Genomic DNA, 22,463 nt, shown 5'->3' on the forward strand with positions numbered 1-22,463 from the left:
TCTGGCCTTTCTTCATTTTCAAAAACAAATGAGAGCTGCAAAATACTCACCATGCCTCTCAGCAAATAGCTTGGGGTGTCTACTTTCCAAAATGGGGTCATTTGGGGGGGGGGGTTGTGCCATCTTGGCATTTTATGGCCTTCAAAACTGTGATAGGCAGCGAGGAGTGAAATCAAAAATTTATGCCCTTAGAAATCCTGAAGGCGGTGCTTGGTTTTTGGGGCCCCGTACGCGGCTAGGCTCCCAAAAAGTCCCACACATGTGGTATCCCCATACTCAGGAGAAGCAGCTGAATGTATTTTGGGGTGCAATTCCACATATGCCCATGGCCTGTGTGAGCAATATATCATTTAGTGACAACTTTTTGTAAATTTTTTTTTTTTTTTTTGTCATTATTCAATCACTTGGGACAAAAAAAATAAATATTCAATGGGCTCAACATTCCTCTCAGCAATTTCCTTGGGGTGTCTACTTTCCAAAATGGGGTCATTTGGGGGGGGGTTGTACTGCCCTGCCATTTTAGCACCTCAAGAAATGACATAGGCAGTCATAAACTAAAAGCTGGGCAAATTCCAGAAAATGTACCCTAGTTTGTAGACGCTATAACTTTTGCGCAAACCAATAAATATACGCTTATTGACATTTTTTTTACCAAAGACATGTGGCCGAATACATTTTGGCCTAAATGTATGACTAGAATTGAGTTTATTGGATTTTTTTTATAACAAAAAGTAGAAAATATCATTTTTTTTCAAAATTTTCGCTCTTTTTCCGTTTATAGCGCAAAAAATAAAAACGGCAGAGGTGATCAAATACCATCAAAAGAAAGCTCTATTTGTGGGAAGAAAAGGACGCAAATTTCGTTTGGGTACAGCATTGCATGACCGCGCAATTAGCAGTTAAAGCGACGCAGTGCCGAATTGTAAAAAGTGCTCTGGTCAGGAAGGGGGTAAAACCTTCCGGGGCTGAAGTGGTTAAGCAGGTCTGACTGATAACTCCAGACAAGCAGTATACCTCAGTCTACTATTGGTGACAAAGCATCTGCTCCAAAGACTGAATGATAGCAGCCTGAGGTATACTGCTTGTCTGGAGCTGTTGGATGGACCTGCTTGAAGTGATGATTTTTGGAAGACATCCCGCTGTGTGTCTGCTGTTTTTAACTTCCGAGATAGGAAAACACCAGTCCGGCTGTATTGTTACAATAGGCCAGGCAGGAAGTAGTTAAAGTTGAACTGAATAAAACATTTTGTTTTTGCACAGTTGAAGTTTGATGGAATGCATTAGTAGCTTATTTTGCTGTCTGAAATTACTCTTTAAAACAGCAAACTTTTTCCACTTAAGGGCCGGATCAATGTATGTGAATGCATGGAGGGCCGCATTCACCTGCTAATAAATGAAGATAATAATAATCCTAACATAGTAATAATAACAGTACAGGTTTACCTCACTTTAAGGTGCTTCACTAATACAAAGCCAGTTCACCCTGAGGAGACATGTGGCTGGGGATTCTGATTTTACTGCCCTCTCCCCCATCTTGGCACCCAAGGATGGCTGAGGCCAGCCCTGCCAGCCAGCATGGTCTGGAGATGGGGTTCCTGTCCCTAGGGGTGATGAGGTCCATGTCCCCAGGGGAGAAGGGTAACCTGTCCTCAGTGGTAATGGGGTCCCTGTCCCCAGGTGAGAAAGAGTCCTTGTCGCCAAGTGAGAAGGGGTCCCTGTCCCCAAGTGTGATGGGGTCCCTGTCCCCAGGGCCCAGAGGTGATGGGGTCCCTGCCCCAAGGGGAGAAGGGGTCCTTGTCCCCAGGGATGATGGAGTCCCTGTTTTCAGGTGAGAAGAGATCCTGGTCCCCAAGTGTGATGTGGTCCCTGTCTTCAGGGGTGATGAGGTCCCTAATAGGGTGCCCCCCTATTGCAGTGTTTTCTGTACCCCATAGCAATATCCTCTGTCCCCCTTCACATTGCTCCCATAGTGTCCTCTGCCCCCCTCCTCCTATAGCAAGTTTCCTGTGCCCCCTCTGTCCCCACCAACATGTCCTCTGTCCCCACCATAGTGTCCTCTGTCCCCACCAAAGTGTCCTATGTCCCCACCATAGTGTCCTCTGTACCCCCCATAGTGTCCTCTGTCCCCACCATAGTGCCCTCTGTACCCCCCCATAGTGGCCTCTGTCCCCACCATAATGTCATCTGTACCCACAATAGTGTCCTCTGTACCCCCCATAGTGTCCTCTGTCCCGACTATAGTGTCTTCTATCTCCACCATAGTGTCCTCTCCCCCCCCATAGTGTCCTTTGTCCCCACTATAGTGTCCTCTGTACCCCCTATAGTGTCCTCTGTACCCCCACAGTGCCCTCATTACCCCTCATAGTGTCCTCTGCCCCCCCATAGTGTCCTCTGTCCCCACCATGGTGTTTTTTGTACCCCCCATAGTGTCCTCTGTACTCCCACAGTGCCCTCTGTACCCCCCACAGTGTCCTCTGTACCCCCATAGTGTCCTCTGTGCCCACCCATAGTGTCCTCTGTACCCCCCATAGTGTCCTCTGCCTCCCCATAGTGTCCTCTGCCCCCACCATAGTGTCCTCTGTACGCCCCCATATTGTGATTTGCCCCCACCATAGTGTCCTCTGTACACCCCCATATTGTGATCTGCCCCCACCATAGTGTCCGCTGAACCCCCCATAGTGTCCTCTGCCCCCTCCACCCCACACACACACACTGTTTAGGTAGAACTCTCCTACCTTACACTGGTGTACAGCGAGCAGAGCAAAGCAGAGATCAATATCACAGGGCTGGATGGGGGTGGGAACTGCTGGTTAACTTTTCGCATTAACAGGCTGGTGATTGATTGCTAGGATCGCCCAGCAACCAATCACCTGCTGTGTAATGTAAAAAGTTAACTCCAGCGGTTCCCGCCCCCATACAGCCCTGTGATACTGCTGCTCGTCACTGTTCAATCAAGAGGACAGTGGCAAAAATGTTCACAGGCCAGGCGCACCTGAAAAAATCACAGGCACCGAAGGGCCGGACATCTAGCGTTGGTGGGTCGTGTGTTGCCGACCCCTGCTTTATAATGAACCTGTGAGGTGACCAACAAAATCACATGAATGAAGCCTTACACATCTTAGTTGGCCCATTTTCTAAAACCTCACTGAGTAGGAGACCTCCAGGCCCCAATCTGATTTGACTTCCCAGGCTGTTTAAATAGCGGGTTCCCCACGGGCCACTGTGGTTCCTCTTGCTGACCCCCAGTCACTATAGTACACAGTAGTAACATAGGGAATACATTAGTCCACACACCTGGAAGTATGGAATTGAATCAGTACTGGGACCTCTGATACAGAGTAAAGTTTTAGTAAACAGGCCGCTATACAAGAATGTGTAAAGCTGCTTCTTTCACAGGTTAGCTGTCTTGTGACTTCATAGACTACCTGACAGGGAAGATTTAAGACTAACTTTTGTGATACCTTTTTTTGTAGGCTGGGACACCACAATAGCGGGAACCCCTTTTAAATAGCCCCTCCCCTAATCCTCCCTCCCCCTCGGCTCCACTGTAACACCTTAACCCTTTCACTGCTACCACTGTCACGTGCGCCCTTTGCATACATCATTGCATGCTGTTGCTCCAGGCTTTTCTTTTGGTGTGAAGAATACAGTACCTTGCTTGTGCCCACCATATGACAGCTATTCTGAAGTGCCACTGTAAAAGTTTCAGGAGCTTATCAAAACAACAATAGGATGATTAAAGTGGAATTAAAGTGGTTGTAAACCTCAGACATGAAATATGAACAAAGCATATCCTGCTATAGTGTGTACTTATCTCAATTAAGAGCACTAAGGCTTATATACATTATACAATTTTCTTGCACAATTTTCATTTAGATTTACCAAAACCATATAATATGAGGTCATACCTAAAAACTTTTCAATTTGTATGCAAACAGGCAGGTCCTTGCACTACATAGTTGAAGATAAATCTAAAGGAAACTGGAATAAGAAAATTGTATAATGTATGGTGAGCTTAAGTGTCATTTCTGTCTGTTGCTTTGTTCCTCTGCTATCAGCATAAATCACTTCTTACAAGTTTTCCTGACACCAAGAGGAAAAAAGGTGACAGGGGAGGGATCTCCAGCAGATTGAAAGCCTCGGCTCTGTTGCTATGTGGTGTGTGAAGGAGGTGTGTCCCTTCCCTCCAATCTGCACTCAGAACTCTCCTCACTACGCTCTGCAGAGTGTAAGTTCTGCTTTCCATCCCCTTTATTCTGACAGCTCAGACAAGCGCTATAAATTCTGGACTGAATGGATGTAGAGAAGAGAAGACTGCAGATAAACAGGTACAACTTACGTAGGAGGTTTTGTTTGATCTCTGTGTATCACCTGGGGCCAGTCACTTTACTGGGTATACAGTATGTAAGGGTTTACAACCACTTTAAATATAAAAAAACATAAAACATGCTGACAGGTAGGATCTGTATGACCCTCTTGGTTTTGTCATAGCTGCCTCTCCCTGCCTGTCAGTGTTTGTGTACAATGAGCAACGAAAGAGTCAGAATCTGGAAGAAAGACCAGGAGAAGATGGCAGTGCCTGTGACCAATGAGAATACTGATACCACAGCACTGGAGGGATCACTAGACGGGTACATCTGCCAACAATATGATAATATACTGTATATACTAGCACATTATGGCATAAAGCTCCTGGGGTCCAGTTTATTTATTTATTTTGTTTTTTGCAGAGTTTTATTTCTGTCTTCATTTTCAGAAGTTCTTTCTTCATGTCCACATATTGAATGCTGGTTATATTTTTTCTTCATTATTTGTCACATGCTGGCATCTCTCTAGGGGTGTATCATGAAATCAGTGGGCTTGTGTGCGAGATCAAAAGTGGGCCCTAGGCATCAATAAACAACTAAATGTGGCCAAAAGTGGGCGTGGTTTAAATTGTGCAAAGTTGTGCCCAAAATATTGGGCATGGCTTAACCACTTTCTGCTCACGCAATAGCCGAATGACGGCTACAGCACGGGCTTCTAGTGCCGGGAGGGCGTCAATAGATGTCCTCTAGTGATCGTGCTGCTCGCTCGCTGCCTGGTGCGCACATTTGGTGCGCACTGTTATCACTGAGTCCTTCGGACTTGGCTGTTCACGGAACAGGGTAAAGGGCCAATCACAGCGCACCCTTTACCACGTGATCAGCTGTCAGCTAATGACAGCTGATCAGGAAGTAAACAGGACGCGATGACTGGATTTTTTTCTCCTCACGATCAGCGTGTGGAGAAAAAATAAAGCCAGTGACCAGCTTCTGTTACTGGGACATGGGTCATGATCTGTGCTACCCATCAGTACCCACAAATGCTGCTAATCAGTGCCCACGAGTGCCATCTATCAGTGCCCACGAGTGCCGCCAATCAGTGCTACCTATCAGTCCCTGATCACCAGTGTCACCTACCCATGCCGCCTACCAGTGCCCATTATTGCCGCCTATCAGTGCCTATCAGTGCTCATCAGTGCCGCCTATCAGTGCAACCTCTTAGTCCCCATCAGTGCCACCTCTCAGTGCCCACCAGTGCCTTCTTATCAGTTCCCACCAGTGCAGCCTCATCAGTGCCCACCAGTGCAGCCTCATAAGTGCCCAATAGTGGAGCCTCATCAGTGCCCATCAGTGTCTATCAGTGCCCATCAGTGCAGCCTCATCAGCTCACATCAGTGAAGGAGAAAAATGACCTGTTTGCAAAATTTTATAACTGTTTTTTTTTCAAAATATTTGGTCTTTTTTTGTTTCTTAAGCAAAAAATAAAAACCCAGTGTTGATTAAATTCCAGCTCTATTTATGGGAAAAAATTGATAAAAATTTTGTTTGGTTACATTGTTACATGACCACACAATTGTCATTCAAAGTGCGAAAATTGGCCTGGTCAGGAAGGGGATGTAAGTGCCCAGCAGTCAAGCGGTTAAAGGGGGTGTGGTTACATAGAGTCTGAGATGACATACATAGCGTAGAATGTGGTAATGTTAAATAGGGAATGTACAGCGGTGGGTAGTATGTGCAGGAGAGGAGTACGAAGTGTAAGGCAGTGGGTAGTATGTGCAGAAGAGGAATATGAATTGTATGGCGGTGGGTAGTATGTGCAGGAGAGGAGTACGGAGTGTATGGAGGTGGGTAGTATGTGCAGGAGAGGAGTACAGAGTGTATGGAGGTGGGTAGTATGTGCAGGACAGGAGTATGGAGTGTATGGAGGTGGGTAGTATGTGCAGGAGAGGAGTACGGAGTGTATGGTGGTGGGTAGTATGTGCAGGAGAGGAGTACGGAGTGTATGGAGGTGGGTAGTATGTGCAGGAGAGGAGTACGGAGTGTATGGTGGTGGGTAGTATGTGCAGGAGAGGAGTACGGAGTGTATGGAGGTGGGTAGTATGTGCAGGAGAGGAGTACAGAGTGTATGGTGGTGGGTAGTATGTGCAGGAGAGGAGTACGGAGTGTATGGAGGTGGGTAGTATGTGCAGGAGAGGAGTACAGAGTGTATGGAGGTGGGTAGTATGTGCAGGACAGGAGTACGGAGTGTATGGAGGTGGGTAGTATGTGCAGGAGAGGAGTACGGAGTGTATGGTGGTGGGTAGTATGTGCAGGAGAGGATTGCAGAGTGCATGGCGGTGGATAATATGTGCAGGATGGTGTCAGTAAGGCAGTGGACAGTGTCAGTAGCTCTTTATTTTATTTTTTAAATTATTTTTTATAATTTAATTTTTTTCATTTTTTCAAAATGCTTTTTTGGGGAGCAGTGGATGGTGTCAGTAGGGTAGTGGATAGAGTCAGTAGTAGCAATCCACAGTGTATTTTTATTTTACTTTTTATAGTGTTCTTTTTTTATTATTTTATTATCCACAGTGAACTTTTATTTTATTTTTTATAATGTTTTACAATTTGTTTTAATTATTCAACAATTCTTTGGAGGGGGAGAGGGAGGAGTGTACAGTTGGACAGTGTCAGTAGGGCAGTGGACGATGTCAGTAGATTCCGTTTTATTATTTTATTTTCTATTCTTTTTTACAATTCTACTTTTTATCATTTTTTAAACGTATCTTTTTAATGGTTTTCTTCACAGTGCTTCTGGTGGTGGTGGTGGGGGGGCATTGGAAAGTGTCAGTGGCGCAGTAGACAGTGTCAGTAAAGCAGTAAACTTAGAAGTAAATTTTTTTACAATTTTTAAAATTATTTATTACAATTTATTTTGTTATTATTTTTTTCACAATGCTGTTTTTTTGAGGAGGGGGTGTGGAGTGTACATTGTCAGTATTTCCTTTTTATTTAATATTATTGTTTACAATTCTTTAATATTTATTATAATTCGATTTTTTTTTATTATTAGCCCTGTTGGGGGACTTTGGTGAGATATCAGGGGTCTAAACAGACCCTTGACATCTCCCCTTTGAGAAAGGGACTGAGGACAGAAATTCACCAGTCCCTTTCTCTGCAGCCTCATCTGCACTGAAGATGGATGGGCAGGAGACAGAGGCTTCTGTTCATTCATAAACTAAAGAATCGTAAACACAGTGATCACTGACCCAGTCAGAAAAGGAAGGGGCTGGTAAATTACATATTTAATGGCCCCTTCCTCTGCTCTCCATTCTGACAATTCCAGCAGCAGCCAGAAGGAGGGGACGAAGGTAGGCAGTACTGTGGGGGATTCAGGGGGGTTTAGGAGCACGGGGGGAGGACACGGGGACCGGAGTAGGAAACAGGAGGACACAGGGGGTTGGAGGAGGACACAGGGGGGCCGAGGAGAACACAGGGTGACAGTCGGGGGTGATCAGTGTGGTGGTGGGGGCAGTTACAGGCAACGATCTCCCCGTATAGCATGCAATGTGGCAGCTGACAGCCACAGGAGGGAGAGGAGGGGAAGCACCTCCCTCTCTGCTTCTCCTCCTCTCCCTTTCATTACTGACAATTGCTTCATTGAAAGCTATACGGGGAGGTGCCTGTATCCTCCCCAAACCTCCCAACCGTCCCAGGATTTGATGCAAGTCCCGGCAAATTGAGACTGAGTCCCAGAGTGGAGCCCAAGCTGGTTCTAAGGGCCTGTCCAGTGGGAGCGCACTAACATGGGTACTGGTTGCCTCTGCCTAGCAGCTTGTGCAGAGTGTATGGGGTACCACACACCATGATCCAGTCTCTTTATTGCAGCCAACATCTCCCTGCCCTCTGCCTGTCACAATAAGTTACAGTGACAGGCAGCCGGCGGGGAGATGTCCGCTGCAATACAGAGACTGCGGTGTGTGGTATCACCAGGGCTGGAACTAGGCGGGCGGAGGAGTGTTGGCGATCACTAGCACCGAGCATGTCTCTTGCAGGGTGTCCCCGGGTCTCCAGCACTGTGATCGCTGACACTGTATCAGCCGGTATCTCTCCCAGCTGGCTGCATCTTTACAGCAGCTATAGTGTCGGAGCACCGAGGGAAGTTTCCCATAGGTTCCTCCTCAGCTCTGACGTGTTCTGACCGGACAGAAGGAGGAGCCTGGGAAGGAGATCTCCTGGCACTGAGGTCCCAGGAACTGTCTAAGGAGTTTGTGCAACTGAAGTGCTTGGAGCAGGAAAAAGAGGCTCCAAAAAGTTTGTAGGTGAGTACATTTGTATTGGGGGTTGTTTTTTTCAAGGGGATTTGCAGGGAGGGGTTAAATAAGAGATTTGTGGGGGGGGGGGGGCTTGGGGGGGATAAGAGAATTTGTATAAGAAGAGAGGTTTGGATTTATACTGGAAGGGGTATATTGGGGTGAGGATTTGTGCTCAGAGGGGAGAATGGAGGGGGGGGGTAAGATAATTTGTGCAAGAAGAAGGGATTTGAGGAGGATTTATGCTGATAGGAGGGATATGGGAGGATTTGTCCTGAGAGGGGGATCTGTGCTGGGAGGAGGGAGATGTGGGGAAAGAGAATTTGTATAAGAAGTTTGGGGGAATTATGCTGCAAGGAGGGATATGGTGGCATTTTGTGCTGAGAAGGGGCATTTGAGTTGGAAGGGGGTACATGGAGCAGAGGATTTTTGCTGAGAGGGGGAATATGGGGGGGGACTTGTGCTGTGAGGGGGGATTTAGGGAGGTAAGAGTATTTGTTCTAGAGGGGGAAGAAGCTTTATATTGGAAGGGGAGATTTGGGGGTGGGATTTGTACTGGGAAGAGAGTTTAGGTCAGGGGGGGAATAAAAGAAATTGTGCTAAAAAGAGAGATTGGGGGAGGGGGTATTTGTGCTGTGAGGATGATTTTGGGGGAGAACTGAATTTATACCAGAAGCTGTATTTTTGGGGGGGTTGTGCTGGGAGGGTAAATGAATTCATGTTGGGGAGATTGGGATGGAGAAGATCCCATGGTAGAAGGTGGGAGATGATTTGTGCTGGGAGGGGGGATTGGGGGAAGCAGATTTGTTTTGGGCGGGATTAGTGAGCAGATTAGTGTTGGATTTCACGGAGGGAGTGCATATTTTTGCTGAAAGGGTAAATTGGGGGAGAGTATTACTTGCACTAGCACAAGTCCTTTCCCCTCCCAAAGCACCCCTCCCCCAGTATATATCTGTCCCCAACTCTACCCCACATTCTAACACATGTCCCCTACCTCCCAAAGTGACTCCCAGCACATACCAGAAGCTAAGCACGCCACAGGCTTTTACCTCCCTCAACTGTCCCTCATTCTCAAGTTTGAAAGTTGGGAGGTATGTGCCCCCATCACCACACCAATCATCCCTGACTGTCAACCAGGTACCGATCATCCATGGTTGCAGTGTGTGTCAGAGCACAATGCCCCCCCCAGGGGGCTCGTGTTTAGTGAACACCCTGCACCCATGTATGATACGCCACTAGGGTTGCCACCTTTTCTTCAAGCCAAACCCAAACACTTTAGTGGTGCACAACAATTTTATTTTTAAGGGGGAACACTCTGGACTCTGGTGTAAAGGGAAACTTTGTGTAAAGGAGTTACTGCTCACCAAACTTCCAACTTACATTAGAGTTCCCAACATTCCCCCTTAAATTAGGGTCCTTAAAGCCTCCCATACATCAGAGTCCACAGGGCACCCCTTACCTTAGTGTTACTTGCTTGGAGGAAGAAGAGAGAAGGGAGGGAGGGGGGAGAATTCAGTTACAGACATTGGATGGTGTGCTCACTGACCCAAGGATGGAGGCTCAGGCATCCACACCTTCCACGCACCATGTATCTGAGCTGAGTTGCTGAGCTTCAAACTTCCAGCCCACACATCACTTTCCTGAGGCACAGGACACTGGGGATTGGAGTGTGGGTGGGCAGACAGAGGTGTAGGGGTGGGATAGGTTAGGCGCAGATCAAGCCCTCTCTCCTGTCCGTGTATGGGGGTGGGGCCCGTGTGCACACCTGTGCACTTGGCATTTGTGGTACTTGATTACTTGGGGAGCCACAGTCCATTCTGCATATTGTGTCCGGGTTTCAGATGGTCTGAAACCTGGACACACGGATCAAAACCCAAACTGTTCGGGTGAATCCCGGACAGGTGGCAACTCTATACACCACTGTGTCTAACCAATCACTGCACAGGTATATTGATTGCATTTTTCACTATTTATAAAGCTTTGATTTTTGATAGGTTTACTAAGATGCCTCCACTTCCAATGTTTTTCTGTAAAGCAGTTCATGTACATGCTGTTAGTTATCTTGTTACACTGTGCCTGTCTTGCACAATAATATGTGGCGGATTCTTCAGGTTTCATTCCAGTGAGTTTTAAAAACACTTCTCCTTTATTTGTGTCTCTGGACAGAGTCATTCGTCCCTGAACAGAGCTGGCATAATATGTAGCTGCATTATGACATATTCTCCCAACCACACCAGCGGTTTCCTATCAGATTGTAGGACCCAGTGCACACAATACATGTTAGTGCTGTCAGTGAGGGAGGCTCCGGTCACTTTACAGGTCAGTTCCAGAGTCTCTGATGGCTTCACTGTCCCAGGACCAGACTCCACCATTGTGATTTGTGATGTGACATCTGAAAAATATATATATTATATTTAATTATATATCACATATCTTGTATCTCAGATCACTTAGAAATTTTTTAAAAAGTAATCTAAATAAAAAAAACACACACATTGTACTGAAGACACAATAAGGAGTAACCACAGGAGAGGTGTCATGTCTGAAGTTGTGTGTTCGGTTGCCCTGATTCTGATCAGTTAACTTTTCCTATATAACTCTCTGTATTTAAGCAGAAATTTTCCATGAATATGTTTTGCATAAACTGAAATGATTGGGTGAGTGAAAGCGATGATATGGACAATTTGTTTTAAAGCAAAACTGTTACTTTCTCCTGCAGGACATTCTGCATTTAAACAGATTTTTTTAGAAATATATTTTGTACCAACTGAAATAGCTGAGTTTATCTAAAAGGACAATTGTAGTCACACAAGTAGAATATTTTATGGTGGCCATACACTAAATGATCTGATCAAACCATTCTTTACACAATAAGCTACTGTGTCATTAATTGATCTCAAGCAAAACTGATCGATTTAATCAAAATTATTCAGATCAGTCTGGATGGGAAATCTGATTGTAAGAAAGTAGATAGTTCGATACGATCATTAAGTGGTAAACAGAATAATCTTTTCTAAAAAAGGTGAAATATCATCATTGATACTCTAATAATAATCCATAGTAGCACAAATTATCCAAAAAACAAAATCAAAACAAATTAACATAAACTAATAAATAAGTGCTGTAACAAATGTCCATAAAAGTGCTGGAAAATATAACCATCAAAGTGCTAGAAATAGTGCTTTATTTCTTCTCACTGGAGATAACACACCAAAAGTCCATCACCACAGTGAAAGCACAGCTCCCTCTCCCTTTGGAATATCACTCACTGGACCTTATTGACACTCATTCTCATGACTGGCAATAGCGCTTATATGTTGATAAAACTCCACCTCGGAAATTTAAACATCACCTCCAATTCATTACTCTGGCTCTCCTATTAATAGCCACATGTAGAAGAAAAAGAGAAAAGCCTCCATTTCTGAAGATACCCGCTTTTATTAAAAGAAATGCACTTACATTCCAACAAGATAAAACAAGCTCATAACATAAAATGGCACCAGGTGTCACTCTATAGCGGTCTCACCTACTTCAATGGATCAGGATGGGTGATACATCACTGCCAGTTCCTGTTGTGACGTCACATCCAGTTGTCATGTAGCCACACCCCAATGCGTTTCGTCATATCTGACTTAGTCACAGGGGGTGGCTACACGTACACATAAAAGTCATTGAAAGTCATTGAAAAAAAAAATGCGTGGGGGTCCCCCAAAATTCCATTACCAGGCCCTTTAGGTCTGGTATGGATATTAAGGGGAACTCCGTGCCAAAGTTAAAAAAAATGGCGTGGGGTTCCCCAAAAAATCCACACCGGACCAGGCTGCAGGAAAAGAGGGAGGAACGAGGGGTCACCCGCACTTTTAAATGACTTTTTTTTCCTTTAGAAATGTCATTTTGCTCTCGGACTGTTATAAACACGGGAAACATGCGCTACTTTATAGGCATACTATAGACACCCCCAGGTACAAAATTTAAAGGAATATTTCACTTTTAATGTTTCACTTTAAGCATTATTAAAATAACTGCTCCCGAAAAAATGTCAGTTTTTAAAACTTTTTTTGCACTGATACATGTCCCCTGGGGCAGGACCAGGGGCCCCAAACACTTTTTATGACAATAACTTGCATATTAGTCTTTAAAATTAGCACTTTTGATTTCTCCCATTGACTTTTAAAGGGTGTTCCGCAGCTTTCGAATTTGCAGCGAACACCCCAAATTGTTCGCTATTCGACGAACGACTCGAACATACAGCCCATCCCTACCAGCTAAACCACAGTTTATTTATACAAAACCACCCACACTCCGGCTACAGCTGGCACAAAATGTTATTAACACCCCCAGAAAACTATTTACTTTTCTAGATCAAACAGTTTTTTTAGTAACGGCAATATGTAATTTTTAGAACTTCCAAATATAGACAAAGGAAAACTACTGAATTTTTTTCACATTCTCAAGGTAGATCCTATGAAATTAAGAAATGTATCCCCTGTGGGACCACACATGCTACATACCTTTTGTCCTGCCCCTTCGGTCTCCAGTATGTGGGGAGGACCACAAGTAAGCTAGGGATCAGGCTGAGGGAATATGTAAATAGAATAAAGAAAGGATTCAAACACCACAGTTTATCTAACCACCTTAGGTTTTTCCACAACAGAGACCCAAGGGGTCTGACTTTTTGTGGAATCGATAGGTTGGAGGGACACTTTTTAAAAAAAAAAAAACATTTTTTTTATTTTCATTTATTTTTAATTTATTTTTATTTTAAATTTTATTTTCTTTTTATTTTCATCATTGTTGATCCATTCAATATGTATATATACGATTTTTAGATAAATTGTCCAGAGAAAACGTTTTGTCTCCCAACTGATCCTATTGGATTCAAGCTTTTCTGACCCCAGACTGCAAAGCTGCGGGTCCTTGCCATTTGGTAAATGTGGTCACAACAGGGGAGTGTGGAACACGGCACCGTTCTAATTGTGCTCAGTGGGACAGCACAGCGTAATCTGTTAATAAGCTGTGTATACTGGCACATTATGGCATAACCCTCCTGGGGGCCCATGTATTTAAACAAATATAGCACAGTTTAATTCTGCTTTAAAGGGTTACTCCACTTTGGGAAAAAAATATCAAATAAAAAATAATATAGTGTATACAATTGCGACTTAAATCATATTGTAATTGAATGTTATTAAAAATTACCTTTCTGTTTCATTCTGCAGCCCCGGCATTTCCCCTTGCGTCAGAGGGGGGCGGGGTCACCCGTCCCATCCACATCACGGGTGGCCCCGCCCTCGGTTATTTAAGAACTGTCATCCAAGTCGAGCGTCATTCTGCCGGGCGCCTCCTATGGAGGAGGCTGTATTGTTGGTGGAACGTAGGATTACATCACTGGAATTTTTTTTTTTTTTTTATTAAAGGACTTGTGCCAAGCTGTGTGTGTTTTTTTTGTACCTTTTTTACAAATTTGGTGAGTGGGGTCACAACAGGGGTGTACGGCACACGGCACCATTCTAATTGTGCTCAGTGGGACAGCACAGCACAGCGTAATCTGTTAATAAGCTGTGTATACTGGCACATTATGGCATAACCCTCCTGGGGGCCCATGTATTTAAACAAATATAGCACAGTTTAATTCTGCTTTAAAGGGTTACTCCACTTTGGGAAAAAATATCAAATAAAAAATAATATAGTGTATACAATTGCGACTTAAGTCATATTGTAATTGAATGTTATTAAAAATTACCTTTCTGTTTCATTCTGCAGCCGCTGTCATTTTCTGAAAATACAATGCAATATGGCTACCTGAAGGTGTTCTGTACACAGAATGTGTACAGAATGCCCCCCAGAAACATAATATCCTGCTTGTGTGATTGGCTCATTGATTTTCCCAGACTTCTACACTAAGATACAAGTCAGATATCCCCTGCAACAAAAATATCATTTTTGGTGAGATACTCCTAATAGTAAAATCACGTCTAAAGGGATGCAGACCCTGCAATTTTCCTCATTAATGCCCCGCAGGTGCAGCAGCTGGCTAATAATTATAAAACCACTCCCATTAGATCTACTTACCACATGGACTCAGGCAACCACACAGGGATTTCTTCAGAATAACAAAAGGTAGGAATCTGCAACAAAGTGTGTTAAAATCCTTCTAATGTACATACTGTAGATCACCCAGAGGGGAATGTTTTATCTAAACAAAAGTGGAGTTACTGTATTTTTCGCTTCATAAGACGCACCTGACCATAAGGCGCACCTAGGTTTTAGAAGAGGAAAACAAGAAAAAAAATATTGTGAACCAAATGGTGTCCTAAAATATTTACCAGTGCCCATGAAATGCAGCCTGACTTGTGCTCATGAAATGCAGCCTGACCATTGCCATAAATGCAGCCTGATCATTGCACATAAATGCAGCCTGACAATTGCACATAAATGCAGACTGACCATTGCACATAAGTGCAACCTCTCTTTACCCACCAATGCAGCCTTGCTGTGCCCACCAATGCAGCCTCACTTTGCCCAACAATTGCAGCCTCTGTGTGCCCACCACTGCAGCCTCTTTCCCACCAATTGCAGCCTCTGTGTGCCCACCAATTGCAGCCTCTCTGCCCACCGATTGCAACCTCTATGCCCATTGCAGCCTCTCTGCCCACCAATTGCAGCCTCTGTGCCCATTGCAGCCTCTGTGTCCACCAATTGCAGCCTCTGTGTCCACCAATTGCAGCCTCTCTGCCCACCAATTGCAGCCTCTCTGCCCACCAATTGCAGCCTCTCTGCCCACCAATTGCAGCCTCTGTGTCCACCAATTGCAGCCTCTCTGCCCACCAATTGCAGCCTCTTTGTCCACCAATTACAGCCTCTGTGCCCACTAATGTCAGCCTCACCATTTTCTGGATAACACAGCACTCTCCTCCCTCTGTCCTCCGGCGCTCGTATGTCACAGAGCTGGGTCTGTGTGCAAGGTCCCGCTAGACCGGCTAGTGTGATAGGCGGAACACTGATTCAATCTACTATCACACGAGCCAGTCTAGGGGGGCGGGACCTTGCACACAGATCCAGCTCCGTGACATACGAGCGCTGGAGGACAGAGGGAGGAGAGCGTTGCAGTTACCGGTAGGCCAGTCCGACCCTGCTCACAGGGGCTTCAGATGTCTGTCCTCCGCTCTCCTGCCTCTCTTCTGGTGGTGGTGGTGAGGGGGCGTTGCCATCGGCGGCGGGGGGGCGGTGCCAGTGTGCCAGTGGCGGCGGGGGGAGGGTGGTGCCTAGCATGCATTTGCTCCATAAGACGCAGAGACATTTTCCCCCATATTTCTGGGGGGAAAAAAGAGCGTCTTTTGGTGTGGAAAATACGGTACTTTTCAAGTGTAGGCCAATTCTTGACAATTTTAGGTGCCCTTTTTACATACAGAATACTCAGAACATATATAATAGACACTAAAGGAGCCATATAAAAACCTTTAAAATTCTTTAAGACAGCCTTATCCACTTCAACCCTCCCTCCCCCAATTTTCACCGTCCTCGTCGATTACAAGTAATTTCAATTACATGTAAGAATGTCTGCCAAATTTCAAAGAAACAAAATAGAATAGTTCTACTAATGCCCAGTAATAGTATGAATTCACCTTTATTAATTAAAGTAGGACTATAGGTGATTTGTTGTTCCATTTTGGATAGAGTAAGGAAGGGTTATAACCCCTGTCATTTTTTTTTTTTTTGCCATCTGTGTCTCATTAGGGAGATTTACCTTCGCTTCCTATCCCATAGCCAAACAGGAACTGAGAGGAAATTCCTGTAAAATAAGGGAATCCATTGGGGACCCCCATGTCACCAGAACTAGTGTCCCCATTGGAAGATTTCCCCTCTGTTACTTTTTTGGGGACAGTCCAAAATTGGGGATTTTCTTTTACTTTCACTTTTAATGATAATGATAAACAGGGCAAATAAAGAAGGTAATTCTCCCTAACGGGGGCACAGACAGCAATTTAATAACATAATACATGTTCTAAACCATCTGCATTCTATCCAAAACTAAAAAAAAAAGTTTTGCCTTTAGTTATACTTTAAGCTCTACTATAACCATGTATTTTTCAATTGTAGATCAGTTTATGTACATGTTGTTAGAGTACATCATACGCTGTGCGTATCTTGCACAGTAATATGTGGCGGATTCTTCAGGTTTTATTCCAGTGAGTTTTAAAAACACTTCTCCTTTATTTGTGTCTCTGGTCAGAGTCAGTCGTCCCTGAACAGAGCTGGCATAAGCTGTGCTTGCATCATGAAAAATTACCCCCAACCACACCAACGGTTTCCTTTCAGATTGTCGGACCCAGTTCACACCATACATGTTAGTGCTGTCAGTGAGGGAGGCTCCAGTCACTTTACAGGTCAGTTCCAGAGTCTCTGATGGCTTCACAGTCCCAGGACCAGACTCCACAAATGAGATTTGTGATGTGACACCTGCAAATATACATCACATTGTGTTATATACTTCATCCTATAGCTTAGTTCAAATAAATAAACTAAATGAAAAGTAACACACATTGTACTAAAGACACAATGGAAAGTAACCACAGGAGAGGTGTCATGTCTGAAGTTGATTAGTGCTGATTCTGCTCAGATAATGTTTCCTGTGGACGGCTCTGTATTTAAATAAAAACTTAGCATCAATACACTTTGCATACATGGAAAAAAATTGGGTGAGTTGAACCAATGAGATAGCTGGTTTGTTTTCAAGCAAATGTTTCTTTTCCCTGAAGTATATTCAGTATTTAAGTGATTCTGAAGGTTTATTTTAATAAAAAACATGTCATATGAGTTTGGTTTAGAAGAATTTTTGTGGCTTGCACAAAGCCCTGACCTCAAACCTATTTTACACCTTTGGGATAAATTAGAATGGTACCTGCTTTGTGCAATGGTTTTACACAGAGCAGCCCCAATCCTCCTCTTCTGGGGTTCCCCGCCAGCGCTCCTGACTCCTTCCCCTGCTGAGTGCCCCATAGGAAGCCCCTTCCTATGGGGGCACTCCTGATGGCTCGCTCCAGAGTGGCGTCCATTGACATACAGAGCGCAGCTCAGCCCCGCCCTCCGCTCTCTCCTCACTGATTGTGATTGAGCCAATGGTTCACGCTGCTGCCTCTCTGTCCAATGAGGTTAGAGAGAGCAGAGGGAGCTGCTGCTCTTGTGTAGATTGCTGGATCGAGATTGAGTTCAGGTAAGTATTTGGGGGGAGGGGAGAGATGCACACAGAAGGTTTTTTCACCTTAATTCATTCAATACATTAAGGTAAAAAACTCTGCCCAGGGTGTCTACATAGCCTGAGTTCCAATTGACAGTAAGACCCCTTTCACACTGAGTCATTTTGCAGGGGCTATTGCGCTAAAAATAGCGCCTGCAAACTGACCTGAAACAGCCGCTGCTGTGTCTCCAATGTGAAAGCCTCGAGGGCTTTCACACTGGAGCGGTGCACTAGCAGGACGCTGAAAAAAGTCCTGCTAGCAGCATCTTTGGAGCGGTGAAGGAGTGGTGTGTATACCGCTCATCTACCGCTCCTGCCTATTGAAATCAATGGGGCATCGCGGCTATACCACCGGCAAAGCGCCTCTGGTTTTTAACCCTTTCGTGGCTGCTAGCAGGGGGGTAAAACCCCCCCGCTAGCGCCCAAATAGCGGCGCAAATCCGGCGGCAAAGTGCCGCTAGAAATAGCGGCGCTTTACCGCCGACACACCTCCCGCCCCAGTGTGAAAGGGGCCTAATGGAACTGCCTGCATGGGGATGCACGGGACTCTTTTGCATCCCCATGCAAGTAAACAGGGTCCTCATACGGGGCATGGAAAAACAGAAATTCAGCTGCTCAGGGCTGTACATATGCCACATGGCATGTCACATTTGAGGGGTGGAACTGTTGCTGAACAAGACCCAAATGAATGGGGCCATATCCTAATCGCCCTGCAACCACATGCAATACACGTGGTTGTAGCATGGTGGGTCGGGATTTTAAGATTTAAAACAGGCTGTGATGAGGTGACATATTGCATCCTTACCACCTGCAAAATGTCCTTCTGAAAAGCAATCCATGTGATCGAGCCCTTAACCACTTAAAGTGGAGTTCCACCCACTTTTACAACTCTTCAGCATCCCTCACTAAACTGTGCACTGTAAACAAATTGGATATTTTTTTATTTTTTTTCTCAGCACCTACTGTATATCTGCTGTGTTCATTTTTCACTTCCTCCTCCCTGGCCGCGGCCCATCGCATCATTTCCTGTTTGTAATGCCTTCTGGGAAGGGGCGGCAACTTCCTCTGAAACTGCCATTGCTATGGAAACCTGACCTGAAACCTATTACACTGCTTGTACTGCACTGAGCATGTAGGGCGGCAACTTCCTCTGAAACTGCCGTTGCTATGGAACCCTGACCTGAAACCTATTACACTGCTTGTGCTGCACTGAGCATGTGCGAGATCTGCAAGGATAAGATCTAGGAAGAAATACAGTCTGGCTTCAGATGCCCACACTTAAGATGGCCACGGCCTGCTGTAAGTTTATAAAATAACAAACTACTGCTATAAACTAACAAAACAGACCTTAATTTACAGACTAACTTTACTAGAATACATTAAGCTTGTATATTATAGGGGTATTTTTATTTAAAAAGTATCATTTCGGCCGGAACACCACTTTAAGGACCAGCCTCGTTTTGGATTTTAGGTGTTTACATGTTTAAAACAGGTTTTTCTGCTAGAAAATTACTTAGAACCCCCAAACATCATATATGGTTTTTCTTCTAACACCCTAGAGAATACAATGGCGGTCATTGCAATACTTTTTTTGCACCGTATTTGCGCAGCGGTCTTATAAGCGCACTTTTTTTGGAAAAAATTCACTTTTTTGAATAAAAAAATAAAACAACAGTAAAGTTATCCCAATTTTTTTTATATTGTGAAATATAATGTTACGCCAAGTAAATTGATGCCCAACATGTCATGCTTGAAAATTGCGCCCGCTCGTGGAATGGCGTCAAACTTTTACCCTCAAAAATCTCCATGGGCGACGTTTAAAAAATTCTACAGGTTGCATATTTTGCACTACAGAGGAGGTCTGGGGCTAGAATTATTGCTCTCGCTCTACCGGTCGCGGCGATACCTCACATGTGTGGTTTGACCACCGTTTTCATATGCGGGCGCTACTCGCGTATGCGTTCGCTTCTGCGCACGAGCTCGTCGGGACAGGGGGGTTTTAAAAATTTTTTTTTTTTTTTATTATTATTTATTTTACAATATTTTATTTATTTTTACACTGTTTAAAAAAAAAAAATGTGTCACTTTTTATTCCTATTACAAGGAATGTAAACATCCCTTGTAATAGAAAAAAGCATGGCAGGACCTCTTAAATATGAGATCTGGGGTCAAAAAGACCTCAGATCTCATATTTACACTAAAATGCAATAAAAAAAAAAAAAAAAAAAAAAAAAGTCATTTAGAAAAATGACATTTGAAAAAATATGCCTTTAAGAGGCGTGGACGGAAGTGACGTTTTGACGTCGCTTCCGCCCAGCTGTGTCATGGAGACGAGTGAGCGCCATCTTGGCCTCACTCGTCTCCAGACACACCACGGCACAGGACGCGATCGCCTCCGCCGCTACCGACGGCTCCGGTAAGCGGCGGAGGGCACCGGATCGCGGCGGGAGGGGGGGGCCCTCTCCCTCCACCGATAAAAGTGATCTCGCAGTGAATCCGCCGCAGGGACCACTTTTATCTGAAAGCCGGCCGCCGCACGAAAATGGGGATACCGGGGTTATGGCAGCTAGCTGCTGCCATAACAACGATATCCCCATTCAAACTTAGGACGTACATAGTCGTGCGGCGGTCGGGAAGTGGTTAAAGAGGAAGAAAAGTGCTGCCTTTTTTTTGTTTTCCCTGACCTGCAAAGTAAAGGCATAATGTACTAGTATGCGTCGCATACTAGCACATTATGTGAAACTTACCTGCAAACAAAGCCCTCGTTGTCAGCGCTGGAGGCCGCATCCATCTTTGCCTGTCTTCCTTCTGGGTCTGCAAGCTCCGGCACTGTGACAGGCCGGAGGCACGTGACATCACTCCTGCACGAATGCACACAGGAGCCGCTGGTCACAGCACAGGGCTCTAAAGAAACAGCACGGGTGGCCGTTTCTTCAGAGTGCATGCGCTGATGATGTCATCGGCTGCATATGCAGTAAATATCTCCTAAAGGGTGCACGCTTAAGGGATATTCACAGTACCTATAGGTAAGCCTTATTATAGGCTTACCTATAGGTACAAACAATCACAGGAAGTTTACTTCCACTTTAAGGAGTTTTTATGGTTCTGCTTCTATCCAACAATTCTGGGTGTGTTGGATGGTGTGTTCACTGCTGGACACTGTGGTTGCTCCTGAAGCCCACTACATCACTGAAGTAAGCCCGGAGCCAAAGACAGAAAATATAGGCAGAGGGCGGGCATGACAGGGTTAAGAGGGGTACTTGCTGTGTAAAGTTGGTTGTAAGGAAGATTGTGGTTGGTGGTTGGAGAGTGATGGGGCGGAGTAGAGTTAACTGAGCTGGGGGAAGATCCCTCCCCAGCTCAGTTTGGTTTGGAGGAACAAGCGTGGAAGCATGGCAGCGGTGGAAGACCTGTTTGCTCGTTTAAAGGCCGAGGCGGCGTCTAGGGGACCGGCTAGCAGCGGCGCTGGGTGAGTCTTCCCCAGCGGCCACGGCGGTAGCAAATAAGTCCGCGAGAGGTAGGCGAACCAGGCTGCCTACTCGCTTCTCGCCCGACGCTCCTGTGCCTCTCCCTGTGAGGACGCAGGCGCAGAAGGGGCGAGCGGGTCGGCTGGTTGCTGGGCCTCCCGCGAAGCGATTAGCGGCGCAACACGGGGAGGGTCACAGGCGATCGTTTCCCCCTTTCACTATGGAGCCTGGGAGGGATGAGCAGCGTGATGAGGCGGGTCAGTCGGAGGCAGGGCCGCCCGTGAAGAGTGCAGCGGCGCTGAGAAGCAAGAGGCATGCTACTAATTCCCAGCCCACACGCTCGTTTGATAGAAAAGGACAGCAGGGCAGGGTGGGACGGCCAATGCAAGATGTGGGGAAGATGGGGCACAGGCAGGTGCTCAGCAGAGGAAGTGGCAGTAACACAGCTGTGAGGAGAGCCAGCAGTCCTATTTCGGATGCTGGGGAAGATGGAAGCCAGGCCCTAGGCAGATCCACGGCAGGGGCGGGGCCAATGCAAGAAATGAACTATGTTGCGGCAGCCGGTCACGCTGGCACAGCGATTGGTGGCCCCACTGTGAGAGAGGAGAGAGAGAGGGATGCTGGTAGTGGCTTTGTGCGGCATTACAGGAAGGAGGTCGTTGGGCCGAGAAAGGCGATCCTCTGCGCAGATGAGGAGCGGGGAGAACAGCACATCCGCGGCATCCAGTAATGCAGCTGCTGGAGGGCTATCGGGGAGCGGAGCAGAGATGGAGGAAGACAGGTCGGAAGGAGAGCTGTCGCAGTCGGACGGCGATGGGCAGCGGGAAGAGCCGGTGGCGGTGGTGACAGGACCTTCGGCTGGTGGACACCCTCCCAGGCAGCAGGGTAAGAAGACATGTGTTAATAATTCTTGTAATGTGGGGTGTGATGTGGGGGCGGGGGGTAGGGGGGGGTCTGGCATCAGCGGGGCGGTCGGCAGCGACCGTGCCTGTTAATCTGGCCGCGCAGGTCACAGACCGCGCATCGGCGGATGCAGGGCTGCAGGGGTTTGTCACAGGTTTGAAGGAATTACTAAAGAGGTTTGAGCCAGGGCCAAGCGGGAGCCTGTCTCCGGCGGCGGTATGGGTTGATCCTGGGGAGGGGCGTGGGGTTCGGGACGAGT

The sequence above is a fragment of the Aquarana catesbeiana genome, linkage group LG01 (genome assembly GCF_042186555.1).
Source record: "Aquarana catesbeiana isolate 2022-GZ linkage group LG01, ASM4218655v1, whole genome shotgun sequence".
NCBI lineage: Eukaryota > Metazoa > Chordata > Amphibia > Anura > Ranidae > Aquarana > Aquarana catesbeiana.